The sequence below is a fragment of the Accipiter gentilis genome, chromosome W (assembly GCF_929443795.1).
Source record: "Accipiter gentilis chromosome W, bAccGen1.1, whole genome shotgun sequence".
Classification (NCBI taxonomy): Eukaryota; Metazoa; Chordata; class Aves; order Accipitriformes; family Accipitridae; genus Astur; species Astur gentilis.
In genome coordinates this window covers 18,680,299-18,693,848 of record NC_064918.1, presented here as the reverse complement: position 1 = coordinate 18,693,848, position 13,550 = coordinate 18,680,299, and the positions used below count along the sequence as shown (strand labels likewise).

At 42.0% G+C, this 13,550-nt stretch overlaps 1 long non-coding RNA gene across 1 annotated transcript; it reads left to right on the top strand.

Moving 5' to 3' along the window:
* Window positions 1–1,367: 1,367 nt before the first annotated feature.
* LOC126035412 (uncharacterized) lies at window positions 1,368–12,291 on the top strand. Its single transcript, XR_007504911.1, has 2 exons — window positions 1,368–4,169; window positions 4,858–12,291. It is a non-coding gene; the product is annotated as an uncharacterized LOC126035412 (long non-coding RNA).
* The last annotated feature ends 1,259 nt before the right edge of the window (window positions 12,292–13,550 follow it).

Sequence of the window (13,550 nt, the reverse complement as noted above, 5' to 3'; positions counted from 1 at the left end):
GTGCTTCAGCTATCTTAACAGTGTCACATCAGTGACATCGATGTGTCACACACATATGTCATATCCTGGTACCTTGAGGCTACAGATATCAGCATACCTACATGTACCATTATCTTGGTTTCAGCTGGGATAGCTTTAATTGTCTTTCTAGTAGCTGGTACAGTGCTATGTTTTGGGTGCAGTATTAGAAGAATGTTGATAACACTGATGTTTTCAGTTGTTGCTAAGTAGTGTTTAGACTAAGCCAAGTATTTTTCAGCTTCTCATGCCCAGCCAGCAAGAAGGCTGGAGGGGCACAAGAAGTTGGGAGGGAACACAGCCAGGGCAACTGACCCCAAGTGGCATTCCATACCATGTGACGTTATGCCTAGTATATAAACTGGGGTGAGTGGGGCTGAAAGGAATTGCCGCTCAGGAACTAACTGGGTTGGCAGGTGGTGAGCAATTGCATTGTGCATCATTGTATATTCCAATCATTTTATTATTGTTATTATTATCATTATTAGTTTCTTCCTTTCTGTCCTATTCAACTGTTCTTATCTCAACCCAGGAGTTTTACTGGGTTTTTTCCGATTCTCTCCCCCATCCCACTGTGTGTGGGGGGAGTGAGTGAGTGGCTGCGTGGTGCTTAGTTGCTGGCTGGGGTTAAACCACAACAACCATTTTATGTCAAGCATTACTAGCCAGTACTTAGCCAATTAATGAGGTCATCTGACAGTTATTCCTCATTTGATACACCCTATAATATTCTGAATAGCCCTTTTTATCCATCCCACTCTTCTAGTTTTATAGAAGCCTTTTCTTATTCCATTCCCGCAGACTAATCTTTCAGAGACCACTTCTGCCCTGCTCTCCTGAACTTTTTTGAAAAAATACCCTAGAAATGATTTTTATTTTTTCTCAGAAGTCCTTCCTTCCTACAAAGAGGAGTTTCAGAGTCACCTTTTTAATCAACAGAGGTGAGGTGTAGCCTTAATTTGTCCCTTGGGGAAGGGCATAGGAGTTTGGAAGAGCTGCAAGATAATCAAAATCTGTGAGATCAAATCTGACACTACCTATTAGAAATATGATATTAAAATTCCCCCAGGGGAAGAACTTCCTGAACAAAGTGACAGATAAAGGAGGGTGTGTAGCATTGCTGGGACTGCATCTGATACTAGGTAAAGAAGTTAACTGCGCTTGTTCTGCCACAGGCAGCCATACAGTTGTTGCTGGAGATGGTGGGGGGAATAAAAGGGAAGATATGAAATTCCCAACCAAGACTCAGAGGCAAATTCCTATTGAAAAGCATTGTACCTCTTCATTGCACTGATTTTTGTTTTTTTAATGACCTTTCTCAAGCATGAAGCTCTGAGTCTGCTAAATTAGAGAGCTCTTCATCTTTCACTAGCTTTCTTGAGGAGATGGTCTGTATGTAATGAAACTTTTGGATTATTTTAATGCATCTTTCTTATCTTCATGGTGCTGGCTGTGAATTAGGAGCTCCTCAGTACCTGCAATAGCCACTAACATTGACAGAGATTCCTTTGGATCCACATCGGTCTCTGCTAGCCAGAACAAGCACAGAGCAGGCATGACTTTGAGGCTGTAGTCCTAGAGCTGAAACGGCCCTTGGCTGCACACAGGCAGCAAGTACCTTTGGGTTAAATTTCAGATCCATTTTTCCCTGACAGCCTTTGGTGGCGCTGCAGGGCAAGAAATACAGGTTTTTACAGCCTGTTTGCAACTAACCTCTGATCTGTGGCACAAGCTGCTGCAAATGTGAGAGGAATAACAAATTGGAGCTTAGGTTAAACAGTTTGTCCCAGTATAATAATTTTACATTCTAAGGACAAGGGCTGTTTAATAATTTAAAAAAAAAGAAGAACTAATGTAGGAAATATACTGTCTGCTAAACTACCTTTCTGTACAATTCAAAATGACAGTTAGGAAATAAGAAAAGGCCAATCAAAAAGAATCAAAGAATAAGCATTTCTCATGATGACAATGAATCAGCTGCAAATTTGGCTTGTTCTAATGGAAATTCGGTGCTCTGAAAAAGCACTGGGCTGGCAACTGAAAATTGAAGCTCTCTTCTGATCCACAGCAGAGGTCCAAGAGGGTAAATGCAAATGCCCCGATATTGCCCTGACAATATACTTAAATCCTCTGCCAGAGAGATAATCATCCCACAAAAAGTAGTGCTTGCTCTGCATCCTCAGTTCAGCCCCTGGTCTCCCTGTCAACCCTGCTAGCTCTGCCAATAAGGGAGGATGCTAGCTGATGCCTTTTGCTTTTATGACGTGGCTATTTGTTCACTGGAGATTAGAAGGACAGCAAACTCATTTCACAAGGATATAAAAAGTGGCGACGCTACCAGTCACTAGCAATTTCAGTTAGATACAAAATCCAAACCCATTTAAAGGGACATTAGTTTGATTGCTTTACAGCTTTGTCAGTAGCATGCATTACACAGATATCTTTCCAAAATGGTGGTGTCCACTAGTTATCCTTAGGCAGAAGAGCTCTCAGGACACTGAAATGCATTTGTGATACCCTGTCGTGGTTTAACCCCAGCCAGCAACTAAGCACCACACAGCAGCTTGCTCACACCCTCCTAGCAGGATGGGGGGAGAGAATCGGAAGGCTAAAAGTGAGAAAACTCATGGGTTGAGATAAAAACAGTTTAATAATTGAAATGAAATGAAATGAAAATAACAATAATAATGATAGTAATGAAAAGGAAAATAACAAAGAGAGAAATAAAATCCAAGAAAGACAAGTGATGCAAATGAAAACAATTGCTCACCACCAACCGACCGATGCCTAGACAGTCCCCAAGCAGCGACCTCCCCGCCACACACCCCACCCCCCCCCCCCCAGCTTTATTGCTGAGCATGTCATATGGTCTGGAATATCCCTTTGGTCAGTTGGGGTCAGCTGTCCCAGCTGTGTCCCCTCCCAACTTCTTGCACACCCCCAGCCTACTCGCTGGTGGGGGTGATGTGAGAAGCAGAAAAGGCCTTGACTCTGTGTAAGCACTGCTCAGCAATAGCTAAAACATCCCTGTATTATCAACACTGTTTTCAGCACAAATCCAAAACATAGCCCCATACTAGCTACTATGAAGAAAATTAACTCTATCCCAGACAAAACCAGCACATACCCTTTGATGGAAACGACATAGGAGACGTTGAAAGAACAGTCCCTTATGCAAATGTTTTATGTAGGTGCTAACCTTGTCTCTTAACTGTTTATTTTTATGTCAACAAGTGCAAGCTAGAAGAAATTGTACATGCACAAGGCCACTGGACATACTGGTTCATGAGTTATCTATTCTTGTGAACCTTGGGTATCACCTATTCATTTATGACTGCTTCACTACCAAATTTCAATTTCAGATGTGCGTTCCTGAATAGTTTTAAAAAAAAAGCCCCAAACTAGCTCCCAAGATGTAGTAATTTCCATTGCACTGAAATTTCCAAGGCTCAAAGTTTTCTTGCTGCAGATTAATGGTACCCTTTCAAAACACTGAGAGGAGGGAAGTAGATTCTCAACAGCTTTTAGACACCTACAGACAGAGATAGGTGCTTAGTGGGATCTTCCCAAGTGCTAGCAGAAGAGAGGCAAGGAAACAATTACTACTGCAAGTTTTATAAACAAAGATTTCAGAATATGCTGAAATATACTGAAAACACTATTCCTTTGGTTCCCATTTTGGTGGAAAGTGTAAGGATTAACTTAATAGTACTTCCAAATAAGCAAAGAAACAAGCCCCACATCACAGTACACAAGATGAATCAGCAGTGTTGCACAGATTTTCACTCTTGGGTGTCTGCATTTTTCAGTGAGAACAGTTAATTTGGCATTAAGTACCAGCAATGCCTACCTCCTCTGCCCACTTCTGACTTTCCAGCACAACACATGTTGGTGGATTTACCTGAGGAATTTGTTAAGATCTCCATTCTTCATATACTCAAAGACCATGATGAGTGGATCACCCTCGACACAGATGCCATAGAACTTGACGATGTGCTCATGTTGCAGGTTAGTCAGCAGCTCTGCCTCACGGTGGAAGTCCTTGCGGGCATTGTCACTGGCATCCTTCAGCATCTGGTGGAGGAAAGGAAGATGTAAGGAAGGGGAGATGTTTGCAGAAGGCAGCAAACATGTGGGAAGGCACTGTAAAGGTAAGATAAGGACACTACTGTGTAAAGGATGGAGAAAGTACATTCTTAGTAACTGGTTTAGCAATGTAGATGTGATGCAATTGCAATTAAATAACAGTGGTACAACTTTCATTCCCCTGCCACACATCATCCCATACAACGTTTTTTATTGTAAGAAGACGCAGGAATACTCATGATCTTACTGTGCCAAGTGTTTTCCAAAAACAGAACAAAAAGAAATTCATCTTATCTGAAAAACATACTAGTACACGGCTGATCTATGGCCTTTAGCATTTAACTCAAGCAAAACTCTAGTATCCTATAGGTATTTACCTTTGTTGTAAGTTCCTTAAAGTAAAGCTTTGTTTGCTTAAAATGCTTAGCGGGAATGTAGATGCATTTTTTATTTATTATTAATGTTGTTGCTGATGTTGGCCCCTACAGTGTGCTATACATTAGGTAGATTTATGGAAGGGTACATCCCTGGACCAGAACTTACAACCTGAGACCTCAGCCAGAAACTCCTTTCGAATCTAGTAAATCTACTCATATGTCTACGATTAAGCACATGCATAAGCAACTGGAGGATCAATCTTAAATTGATGGACAGAGAGGAAGTAGATGCAGAACAGAATTTGGGGGGGGGGGGTAATTTTATTTTTTCCCCCATTTATACAGCTTTAAAATCTTGCGTATTTTCATTTTACAGGAAATATATGAACACTGGATCAAATGGGAGGCTTAAATGTTGTATAATGAAATAATGCTAATTTAACCCCCACACACAGGCAGTTTTAGATCTCTCCTCAAGAACTACGCTTCATGAGCAAGGAAATACTTTCATGCACTAAAAAAACCCAATTCTGACACCAGTTAAGTAAGGAATAATCATAAATAGCAATAAACCACTGCTATGCTCTACCTTCAAAATGTACAGTGGTTGCACTATATTAATTCAAACAATATTTTTAAAATAGTAAGAGAACGGCAACAGGTTACCAGTGCTCACAAATTGTCGTTCACAGAAAGTGAAGGCTGGGCTCTCTACCTCTGTACTACAATTAGACTCAATGTGAAGGAAGATGAGACAAAAAAGTAGTTGCTTTGCCTTAACTAAAGATGGTGTTTTCCTGTTCATCCAGTCACGTTATTTTCTATCCCCAATTCATATAGAGAGCACGGGACCAACCACACTCATGAGAAGAGACACAGAACAAGCTGATACAATGCAATGGTTCTGCCAACAAACCCAGTTCTCAGTTGTAACAAAGTCATGATTTGTTCAAGGTTTTTCTTCAACAGACACAATTCTATCCACTTTTCTGTATTATATGTATGCATATGTGAATGAGGGGCTAAAAGACAACTGTCAGAGAAAACACTTGCTTCACTTATGAAAGTGCAACATAGGTCTCCAAAAATGAACAGTTACCATAATAAGGTCCAGATGGTGGGACAAGGAGCAGGGCAAACTGAACAGCCACCTACCAAGTTGAGGGTATTTTCCCCTGTGGATTTCAGGCTCTGTAGATCCCAGAAGCAATAAAAATCTGTCATGCCACAAACACCCCTTCTGTGAGGGACCCTCCTGTGTTTTCTGGCCCAGAGCTCCTCTTTCACAAGTTTTACCAATAATGATGCAATAAGGATTTTGGCTGCTTCACAAAGTATGATATAGCACACAGAGCTATATCCTCTACGGTGGATATCATATCATCTCCCCACCTATGGTCCCCACACAGTCATATCTGAACCAGGTGAGAACTGAATTGGAACATGTCTTCCAACCTTTCCAAGCTCTGGGATGATGCTTTAACATGATACGGGCACCGACCCACAGTCCTATCTACATTATATAATGGAATCACCATTGAGAATTCTGTTGCCACTTGAGTTTCCTCTGCTGGTTTCATGTATAAAGCAATTGGACTGTAATTCTTCTGAGTCACGGAGCTAGAAAAACAATTCATATAAAAAAAATTTTAAATAATAGCAACCTGGAGGGAAAAAAATTGACAGGGAGAAGCATAGGCTCATACTCTTTCCAACATACTCTTTCCCTGGAAAGACAGTAAAAATGCTGAAAACTTTGTCCTGTGAGGCTGGTATATTGTATATTTCAGAAAGTGCTTTTTATCTCACAGAAACAGCAAAATTATCATATGACAGAGCAGTTGCCATGGCAATTACACATTTTCTGTCAAACAGCAAAATGCAGAAAGGTCTAAACCCAGGTAAAACCCAGACAGGGTTTCTGCTACCAAGGGGTGACTGAAATTTCTGTTACCCAGCATTGTCAAGTCCCTTTTCATTATTTCATGCAGCACAGACAATAGACAGAATGCATGAGAGAGAGCTTACATAGTCAGGCAAGGAGGAAAGTGAAAAGAACAAAAATTAATAAGCACACAGAATTTACATAGAAATGACAGAGTAACGCTTTTAGCATGTTCTCAGTGCAAGGGGAAAATAAAACCGTAAGAGCACAAGAGATATAAAACATATGAATAATAATTATCATTATTGACAAGTAAACCAAAGCTTTAGCATGCAAAGCACTCTCACCAGTCCATGGAAGTTTTGTCCCAGTAGGAACTGAGAGGCAACTCCATGTACATACAACCCTACTCGTCCAGCAGCTAAGGAGGAGAGACACGCTCCCTTGGGCAAAGAGGGACTCCCTGGCTGTTACAGGAGCTCCACGACCACTGAATTCAGCCTTTTCACACTTAATAGATGGACCACCACCCCACACTTATGCTCCTCTATGGGATCTTTGTCCAGGTATCCACTTAGAAACTGGTCTCTGTAGATCTGTGCTCCATAGGGAGTGCAAACCTGTAGCTCCTCAATCCACCCCTACACCACTGAGCTGCATCTACAAGTCAGTCAGAGCAAGAACAGGGGAATCTGGCTCTCACCAGCATCAGTATGACTCGGTAATGAAATTCTCAGGATACCTTTCCTTTACATTCTTTCAGACTTTCACTGTGAAACCCTTATTACTGCTCCCCATCACCATACAATAGCTAAGTTCAAGAAATGAGGGGTGGTTTTGACCTAAGAAGTTCTGAAGAGTTGGAAACCTTTAGTTTTCCTCTGCAGGTGCCGTGGAAATGTTCTTCATCTTGTACAGGCAGCACTCTACTAGAGGTTTTTTTGGAACTCTTAGCTCCTATATAATTTGCTACAGCAATGTCAATATTTCAGATATTTGATGCATTTTGAGTCAGATGAAGTAGCTCCTGTGAGATTCAGTGCCAGGGTTTCTAGCATGCTTGTACAAGGCTGCCGCAGTTGCCCAGCAACCAGCAGGCAAAAATCGACAGGCATGCTGGTGAAGGAAAAGAAATTCTGATGAATCTCTGATGAATCTCACGCAGGTGACATAATGCTTCCCCCAGGCTAGCTCACTCAGCTTTCTTGCTGCCTAAATTCTCCTATTACTTACCAGTTATAGATTTCCACTGGCCATTGCACAGGGACATTTTTATTTTGGTTTCACTCAGGAGGCTGAAGCTCTCTAAAGCATTTGCTGTTCATGGAGACAACCTACCCTCAGCTGCTGGCATTTGGGACTGCTCCTCTGGGATGAAAAATCTTCATATTTTCGCTGGGCCAAACCCTGTGCCCAACAGGGGGATCTGGACACAATCATCTGTCTTGCTCTCTGCATGCCTGTGAGGTCCCATCCCTGATCAGTGAGAGTACTGCCCTCAATTTTAACTGGAGCATAACTATGAGCTATGCTTTGTACCATGATAAAAGAGAACGGCCAGGAAGTGCCAGGCGATTAACCACTTGGCTATACAGGGATCAATCCAATGGTCTAGTTAGCTAAAAACTCACTCTTTGACAGGGACCAGAATCGGATCTTCAAGAGTTGGTGCAAGAAACTGAAAGTGGGCAATGTAAAAAGGAGTGAAATGTGAAAGGAGTGTGTCTGCTCCTTTAAGGGTATCTGGTCAAGGACCTTTTTTCAGTGCAGCAAGGGAAAATAAGAAAAGGAGGAAGCCATAAACAAGAACATTCAGGGACAGAATCCTGACTGACACATGATAAGGGAGACATGAGAACCAAACTTGGTCAGTCATACTAATCGATGAGGGCGTGTGAGAATGTTCATTCCAGCAGGTTATCTGATCAGGAATATAGTCAATTGGGAAACCAAAGGAAAAGCAGGAAGCCAGAAACCAAAATACACCATGACCCAGACCTGACAAAGCAAACATGGAGACAATGACAAGAAACAAACCCCACCAGACACAAGATGCTCGCACGGGCCTGGACTGGGAAGGGTTCAGAAATCGATAGAGCTGTACAAACCCCATGGGGGACATGCAAGGGGAGGGGGGAGCAGAAAGGAATAAAGAAAGGGGTAAGCATAAAAGGGTATAAAAGGGGCCAGTCACGTGAAAAACGGGGGCAGTCAGTACGCTTGTCTGGCTGAGCCCTGTGCCTGATCACTGCAGTCTGTCCCATCATTTTATATTTTCTTATTAAATCTTTTCTTAACTATTTCTCTGCATAATCTCACTCTATCCTGTGTGTATGTGTTCTTGCAAGGACCAAGTGCCAGCTTCTGGTGAGACCTGTATGTGCGTGTGTGGAATTTGGTGCTAGCTACTGGAGTCAGACCTAGGATGTAGGCACCCCTGGCCTGTGGTGTCAGCTACTGGAGCGAGTGGGGGGGGTCTCTTGCCTCCAGCCACTGGGGCAGGAATGGTGTGTGTTCCCAAAACCAGCTACTGGGGGGGACCAGCATGAGTGAGGTGGGTGAGGGGTTCCGCACTGGTGGCTGGAGCAGGAAAATTTTCACTCTAGCTTCACCAAATTACAGTAGAAAAATCCATCAGTTCTAGTTTTGTCATCTCCTCTCTCTTGCTTTCTCCTGTCTATATATACCTTCAGGGCTTCATTTTTTCTCACCAGTCAGCAGCATGAGTGAACAACTCTGAGTATCGAAAAGCTTGTAACCTTGGTAAATCCAAAAAACCCTGCTATTTTTGATGGAGCAAGAAAGTACTCAACAAATCCATCCTCTTTTTGTGTTCTCTCACTGCCAGATCCAAAACTCTGTTTCTTGTTTACAATTTCAAAAAGATGATTTGCTAGGATTCTTTTACTGTATGGTTTGATCCAAAATGTACACACAGTTGCCTAATTGTGAATGGACAGATACTATTATTTTCTGATCCCTAAGTACAGCCCAGATTCTAAAATGTATATTCTTACTGCCTTAAATGAGATACTTTAAATGTTGAACACCTTGTTCAGCTTTCAGCAGAACACAGATAGAGACAAAAGACTGTTGGCAGGGAGAATTGGCAAACTCTTAGAGTATGTTTTCACTGATATTGTTTTCTAGCGTGCATGCATAGCTGAGGATGACAATTGACCTCAGTGGTTGTATTTTGAGGAACAAAAAGGCTTGGCATAGCGAAGCAAGTCTGGTGTGCAAGCTCCAAGATCATGATGGAAATCTTCTTACTTCTTAGTAGATTCCCAATGTGCCATGTAGTCTGTGCCCTTCCAGGGTTCCAAAGAAATCCTTTTTTTCCCCCCTCAAAAACATGAGAATTATTCTGAATACTGGCAAGTCCAAGGTTATGGTTGTTTTCACGTAGTTTCCTTTTCCTTTGGACTGTATTTTGGGAGGGTTGAATGGAGAATAATCAAGTATCACTCCCCAGGGTCTGAAATATCATGACTTCTGGATTTCCATACAGCCAGTGTTTAACAGCACATGACAATATTATCTACAAGTTTTTTTATAACATTCCTGGCAGCCATATTAATGACGATTACCCACAGACAATTTCAAAGGTTGACTAAAAGTATTGCACAGTTCATGGAAAAATAGGCCTTCTTTGACTAGCAGTTATACACATAGCCTATTCACATATCTGGTTATAGATTATTTTTTTTTAGACACACAAATGTCATGTATTTTTAATGACTTAAATGTTATTTTTCACTAATCAGATCATAAAAGATTTCGCCCCTTTGTGACACTGTCAGTTTCTTCCTTTTCCTTACGAAATTCAGCTCTCATTTTATAATCCACAGCAAGATCAAATTTCATGTTCTGTTAATGCTCCGTTAGCCTTGTGAACTCCTCCACATATATTACAGGAGTTACATGGGGCTACGGAATAGGAAAACATGATCATTTACAAATAAAATAGCATTAGCTGCAACCATGAATTAATAATGGAAACCCTAGACTCTTTTACCTTCACTGCCACCAAGATCTTATCCTGCTCGGGACAGAGGTTATAGCATTCAGCCAGAAAGACTTTCCCAAAGGCTCCTTCTCCGAGTTCTCTTTTAAGAACAATATTGTGGCGCTTGATGTGCTGAACAACTGTGAACAGAACACAAAATGGAGGTCAAAAGTGAACTAAAAGGCCACAACAACAAGGGGTCTGTGCTTATGGCCACATGGAGAGAGGTTTGCCTGTACAGTGCAGTGCATATCATGAAAAGAATCAATGTGCCTATATGTCATTTGCACTTTGTCCAAAAAGAATGTGTTAATATATTTATATTTGAAATGTAGTGCATTTGCTGGATAAGAAGATGACATAGAATTAAGAGTCATCTGGGAAAAAGCTATTTATCATTGTGCTTGGATGAGTGCTGTAGAACATACATAACAGTGAATACTGCTGGATAAACAATCCAGAGTTTGGGATATATTCAGATGTGGACCAACCTCAGGCTCCATGCTTGACCACATGTATGTTCCAAACTGGGCGTCCATTTACTTAGAAACTACTTTATCTCCATTACTAAAGAATGTAAAAAGGAGTGCTGCTATTAACAGCAGTGGAGACAAATGACACAGCCTGTCCCCCTTGCTATCACCAACTTTGGGGAAAGGAGCCACAGTCTATGAAAGGAAAATACATATATTCCAAATCATAAGTCTGTGAAGATGCAACCTCAGAACACTACATATATACTTCATAATAACGTGTACATGCGTGAGGTGAGCCTGGTGCTGGAATAAACTAGAAGAGAGACCCAGGATGCCCTGAGCCACCTCCAGCATAAGCCTACCAGGAAGGCGGCACACCTGAGAAGCGCACCTCCACAGGACTCAGCTGCCACTCAACCAGGCGCCAGAAAAACCACTGCCAGCATGAAAACAGGCTTGCTGCACATGCTCTGATCCCATGAAGGGATGCTGTGGGGCCCTGAGCTCCCAGCTAGCCACTCCCAGTGTGCTGCCACTCACCTGCAGGGCTCAGTAGTGCCAGAGGTGCAATGCCCAGCTGCCCTCTCACAGGCCAGCATGCCACTCTGTTTCTTATTTCCAGGGTGATGACTAAATGTACTGTTTTCAAAGGGTGGGGAGACACTATTAAATATTTCAGTGCTGACATTTTCAAACCATAACAAAAGATAAGCTATACACAAGGCCTTTGCTGTAGGGTTCTTCCAAATGAGGTTGAGGGCATGGGTCTGTAGAGGGTACAGAGCCAATACTTATTTAGCTTTTTAGCTTCCATTTTGACAACCTCTAGAGTGCACAGCCTACAGACAGGAGTACTCAATGTACTGATACAGGGAAATAACCATCTGCCTTTTGACCACTTAAATGTTTAATAATTCTGTTGGCCTTGTTTGTTCTTTCCAGGCTCGCTTGCCGGGGCCTGGAGCCTGTGGCGTCTGTCAAGGGTTAAGCTTATCAGGGACTGGTATTCCTCCAGGACTGATATGCCAGACAAAGGGAGCGATAAGGGGAACTGCCATGCTAGTCTTACCACAGAACTTGTTAGGACTTGTTAAAAACCACTGAAATCACCAAGTAAGAAGAGAGCATGCGTGAATGACTAAAGTTCACTAGAGGACAAAAGAAGAAGAGGAAGATAAGACCCCTGAAGAAGTAAACGACCACCAGAGACAGATCTGAGCCTGCACAAGATGACACAAACATTTTAGAACTGCTGACTCAAGCTTTTGAACTAACCCCGCCCCAACTTATACATATGTATATTTTGTACTGTGTAACCCTATGAATATGTATGCCCTGGTGTAATAAATATCTGGCTGCTTGCTGAGACGGTGTGCAAGCTTTGAGGAGAAATCCCCTTGCACCCTGGCGCCGGAATAAACATGCCTGCTTCATAACTCACTCTCCGAGTTGTAAAGTTTGTTCCGTGTGTCAGTACCCTGCACTTGGGTGATATGTATCTTTAAGCCCTCTGGATCCCAATATTCCCACTACTCATGCCAATACCGTTTGGCTCCAACACTCTATCAGACACAGACAGAATTGCTGTGATCACATTCATTTCATATAACAGCCAGCCTGTTGGGCAGCACAGTATGGAAGAGTGGCTATTTACAATGTTCCAGGACCACAAAAACCTGTTCCTGCTATTGCTGTGGTTGCAGGGTGAGGCAATTATGAAAATGGTCCTCCTTGTATGACAGGTCTCATTAAAACTGAAAAGCCATGCTTTGAGATAATAGCAAAATAGACATTAAATGAGACCACAAGTTACAAACATTTTTGATTCTTGTCAAACTCTGGTCTACTATAAAATTAAGTTATATAATGGTAAGATACACACACACACACAACTTTTTGGCCAGCTGCTCAAATGCTGAGCAGCTTCCCTACAGTCAGTAGGAATATACTCCTTATTTTAATTTCCTTCTCAGCACTGGCTTTTTAAATAAAGCATAAAATACAGTTAGAACAAGAGACAGGCCTGAACCAAAACACATCTTTTCCTCACAGATGCAAATTAACTGCCTTGCTTCACCTTTACTAATTTTCATAACAAAACAAATATCAAGGCTGAATTACTGTCCTGGAGCGTTACCTAAATACAGGATATGTGATATATATCTCAATCATAATTTAGGCAGAGGGTCCAGATATCATGGCTCATATCAGGCCTGAAATGTGCTGCCATTGTGCAGTATCATCTAAGTTGCTCTGCTTTCCTTCAGTTATTCTAATTGTTCATGTCTCGACTCACAGGAAATAAATCAGTAAACAGTCCCTAATACTAACAGAGGTCTTCAATTACAGTTAAAGATGCAGGGATTATTTTTTAAATGAAAGCCGTTCAAAACTCTTTGGTTGATTACAGTTTTACAAACATTTCCCTATGCTTGCATTAGAAAAGCGTGGCAAGTTGACAGGCTGTAATTATATTTGGTTGTTGCGAGGGAATCCAATTATAGTCAGATCAGTCCATTTGAGTGGGAGGAGATGGAGACTGTGAACAGTTTTGGAGATTTCTTTTCTACTAGAGAGGCAGGACTCCTTTCCACCCAAGTCCTACAGGCCCTTCCGTGCCTCCCAATGCCATTGGGAGCCAGGACAGCAGGCAGCGGTGAGGGATTAGGAGCTGGGCTCCCAGACAGACAGACTAGCCC